This window comes from Bombina bombina, chromosome 6 (genome assembly GCF_027579735.1).
Source record: "Bombina bombina isolate aBomBom1 chromosome 6, aBomBom1.pri, whole genome shotgun sequence".
Lineage (NCBI taxonomy): Eukaryota > Metazoa > Chordata > Amphibia > Anura > Bombinatoridae > Bombina > Bombina bombina.
In genome coordinates this window covers 733,575,008-733,579,848 of record NC_069504.1, presented here as the reverse complement: position 1 = coordinate 733,579,848, position 4,841 = coordinate 733,575,008, and positions in this window count along the sequence as shown.

Below are 4,841 nucleotides of genomic sequence, written 5' to 3'. Positions count from 1 at the left end.
TCTGTGTTTCATGTCTCTTTAAGGAGCACAACGACTGTCTTTTTTGGTACAAGACCAATTGCAAACTGGTCCAAGTTTTATTTACTGTGTGTGTATGTGTAATATATACTTAAAGGGACAGTCTACACCTTGGTCATCTTAAAGTCTTACCTTAGATTAAGCTGCAAATAGCCTCCTGCACCCTTTCTATATCATGCATGAATGGTAAAAAAAGTTATTTTAAAGTGAATATTGTTTCTGGCCCCTGAAATGGCTGCCAAGCTCCACCCACTGATGACATCCTAATCTGGGCTTCATATGGCATCCAATCACAAAAGGCTCACTAGTTGGATTCAACAGACTGTCAATGCTATTTAGCAGAATGCCTAGATGTAGCCCATATCATGATGTCATCAGTGGGTGGAGCTTGGCAACCATTTCAAGATGGCCAGAAACAATATTCATTTTAAAATCACTTTTTTTACTGTTCCTGCTGCATGATCTAGAAAGGGTGCAGGAGGCTATTTGCAGCTTAATCTAAGGTAAGACTTTAAGATGACTAAGGTGTAGACTGTCCCTTTAAACCCTTACTATTTGCAGATGTTACAACACACCTGCAATACTATATTAGTGCACTTTTTATTTTTTTTATTTATTAATTTTACACACAGAATTGTGCTAGTGTTTGAGGAACTTAAAGGGATGGAAAGTCAAAATTAAACATGCATGATTCAGATAGAGCATGTAATTTTAAGAAGCTTTTAAATTCACTTCTATTTTAAAATGTGTTTTGTTCTCTTGGTATCCCTTGTTGAAAAAGAATACACACATATCCTACACTAGAGGGAGCTAGCTTCTGATTGGTGCCTGCACACATTTGTCTCTTGTGATTGGCTAACTAGATGTGTTCAGATTGCTGCCAGTAGTGCAATGCTGCTCATTAAGCAATGGATTACAAGAGAATTAAGAAAATTTGTTAATAGAAGTAAATTGGAAAGTTGTTTGAAATCACAGGCTCTATCTGAATTATGAAAGAAAATTTGGGGGTTTTCTGTCCCTTTAAATGACATGGGAGATGCAAATGTTCCATTGTATATATAAAATCCTAGCAATTAAACATGAATAGACTTTTGTTTTTGCATTAAAAAACATAAAAAATAATTCTTGTTTCAAAAGTCACTCTGATTTCTGCTTTATATTGATGCATGCGTCTATTTTCTAAGGCTTCATTAATGGTTATTTCCTGCCTTGAACAACTCCCGCTTTGGTCATTGTTTGACAGAGGGACACCTATCCACAAATCTTAATTATTTAAAAATACCCTAATAAATGCAACAAAGAAAATGTTACATATACAGTACATACTCTCTAAAGCTAAAACATAGAGCTTGTATACCCAGGAAAAAAATAACAGGGTAAGACGCAGAGTCTATGCTTTATCTACAGTTTTACCAGACGAAAGGGGTGCCATTACAACTACTTTGATTTGTTTTGGTAAGTTTTCTTTAGCATCTGAAGGGTCAGATAGTATGGAGGAAACGTAAGTTAGAGGAAAAATATTATGCTGAAGGCATCTCCTGAATATGCCAACTGGCACAGAGCTATCGTGACTGATAAATGTGAGTACTTTACTACCTGTTTAATATATTGGAAGCTTGTTACAAAGTTACGCTATGTCCCTGCTTTTTTCTTTTGAGAAACTGTTATGTTGACGATCATTGAGGAATAAAACTTTTTATTCATCTGAAGGACTAATTTGGTGATTGTATATTTTTCAGTATCAGTGCACTTGTATTTTTGTTATAATGTATACATGTCTGTAAATACATATATACATGTATTAGCAGTAGTGAATACGGCGTCTAGCCGAAACACGTATACTGTTTTTTCCTCTATGTACCTATGTCCCTCCATGGACTTTTTTACTTGTTACAAGAATAAATGCTACGTTTTATTTATTTATATATATATATATATATATATATATATATATATATATATATATATATATATATATATATATATATATATATAATGTTGCTGCTTTCATCTCTTTCTTTGGGTTTAAGTTCCTATGCCCATTAAGCAGCACAACTTCCTCAGTGAAAGCCGCTGAGCTTGGCTATGATTGGAACTCTCTGAGACCGAGGACGTATCGGTACCTGTAATTGCCGATGAGTGACAAGCCTCAACAGACGAGCCTCCTACCTTTCGGCGTCCTATTGGATCACAGGGTGAGAGTGGAACTTCCGGCTTCAGCGTGGAGCGGACGAAGCAGCACACTTGTGCAGCGTTATTCCATCTGGACCACCTGTGGATGAAGCACGGTCTTCTTGCTGGCAGTTTGGTATGTGTATCGGAGACAGGTTGGAGCACACAGCTGTTGAGATTTCTACACACAAAGGTATTCTGTTTTGATACTTGCTGTTACACTGCTGGCTTATTACGTGTGTGGATTTGAATGCCCCTGGATGTCATTATTACTCAGTGACAGTATATCCCTTTGAATTGGATTTACCATAAGTTTGTTTCCAATCTACTAGACTGTCTGTCTCCATGAACACTGCATTAACCCTTTTCTCACCCGGCAATCTCTCTGGTTGTTTTTTGTAAATACATATATACACAGATAAATACATATGTAAAACAAAAATTATATATATTTTGCGGGTAAAGTCAGACATTGGGTTAAATTTTTATGCTCCTCTTTTAATTGTGTATATAGGTTTTATGTTGTTTTTAATTTTTATACAGATGTCACTTACCTATTTCATTTAGGAAACATAAGAAATAAATATTGATGCAATATTATTTGCATCCACAAGATGCCGCTGTTGTAATAGCTGTGTTTTCATGGAATGGGTTAATGGACAACAGGTGTAGGTATATTAATTACCTGTGTAATTAAAGTGTACATGACTAAGAGCATATTGCAGGCTTGAAACATTGTATATGTTGCTGGGACCCTATATGTGAAAGAATAAAGGTTTTTGAATTTTTTTAATCCTAGGATTACCCAGGTAAATCGGACATTACCCAAGCGGCTGTGGGTAAAGCCTGATGTATGATCATAAATCCCCTCAGAGTGCGGAGTCACCGCATCAAAAATATATAGCATGCACTGTAATTTCCCCCATCTTCACTATCTTTTTTTATTACCTCCATCTGGGGGGGTTTAAGGGGGCGAATCCCCTGTAAACCTCATTCCCCAATGTTCACTTGGAGAGGATCAGCAGGGCACCTTCTTTGAACCCCCCTAGCTGAAGGCAAAATAAATAGTGTAGAAGGGGGTTTACAGTAGATCTCCCCCAGGCGGAAGCAAAATAAATTAGTGTAGATGGGGGAATTACAGTACATTGGTGTAACTGTACTTTCAAATATAATTTTATGAGGTTTGTGCAACTTTTAAATGTATTTTTGATATGTTTTGTGAAACAGTTAACCAGAGCTCTAAAGGTTGCGCTATCCCAATGAATGTTAACTTCAATTGCTCTCAAGCAATCTCATTTACTTTCAACTTGTAATATAAGTGGAAAACCCAGCGCACGCAAATCCCTGCGATAAACTCCTGCTCGCTCGTTCGTAACTGTTAGCACTCCACTCGTAATCTAACCCGAAGTGTGTGTATCAGTATAATTTCTTTAAGCTTAACATTTTGTAAGATAGAGCTGTAGCTAGAGTATGAGATTATATTATTTTCTAGAAGCACAAAAAAATTTCTGCATTCATGGCTAATTTTATATTGTATGGGATCTGTTTATTAAGCTCCGAACGGAGCTTGATGTCGTGTATATCTGGCGAGCCTTCAGGCTCGCCAGAAACACAAGTTATGAAGCAGCGGTCTAAAGACCGCTGCTCCATAACCTGTCCGTCTGCTCTGAGGCGGCGGACAGACATCTCCAAAAATCAAACTGATCCAATACGATCGTGTTGATTGACACCCCCTGCTGATTGGCCCCAAATCTGTAGGGGGCGACGTTGCACCAGCAGTTCACAAAAACTGCTGGTGCAATGATAAATACAGACAAAGTATGCTGTCGGCATTTATCGATGTGCGGCGGACATGGTTCGCTATAGAGGATCATGTCCGTCCGCACAATGATAAATGGACCGCCATGTCTTCTTTACTCTCAGGTTCTCATGTCATCTGTACAAGATATAGCTGATAGTTTATTTTTTTCTCTTTGCTATCACTCAGAGATAAAACTTTTCTCAGGTTATTTTGTATTGTCATGGTTTAAAGACCAACAGTGGATTGTACTGAAGAATAGTAACTATACAGATTCTCCCCACTAGGTGGTAGCAAAGGTCCATGTACTGATACATAAGTGATGTATAATTAGATGTGAGAATATAATATTTATCTATGTCATGGATAACAATAAGATGACGGATATTCCTCATGATTACAGAGGTAGCTTAGTTTTCTTTAGACTAGCGATTCTCTAGACGTCTATACATATGATGTTCAAGAGTAGCTCATATATTTTCAACACCTCTACTGTTTTAGAGTTTTCTACCACTGTAGACAGAATCATCTAGTTTTATATTTCTTTTTAATGGCAGTGAGAGTCCACAAATTCATTCATTTACTTATGGAAGTACATCACCTGGGCACGAGGAGGATGCCAAGATACCCCGAACAAAGCATTAAATATCCCTTCCACTTCCCCTATCCTCTCAGTAGTTCTTTGCCTAGTCTCATGGAGGTTGGCAGAGAGAGGTGCTCTGCTGAAGACTAAATCTAAGTTCCTTAATGGATTGTTTCCTGCAAGGCAGGACTTGGAAGTGTTTAGTAGCCATGTAATTCTCTTAGTAGAGTTTTGGTGAAGGTTAGCTACTGGATGTCGCAGGGAAGCTTC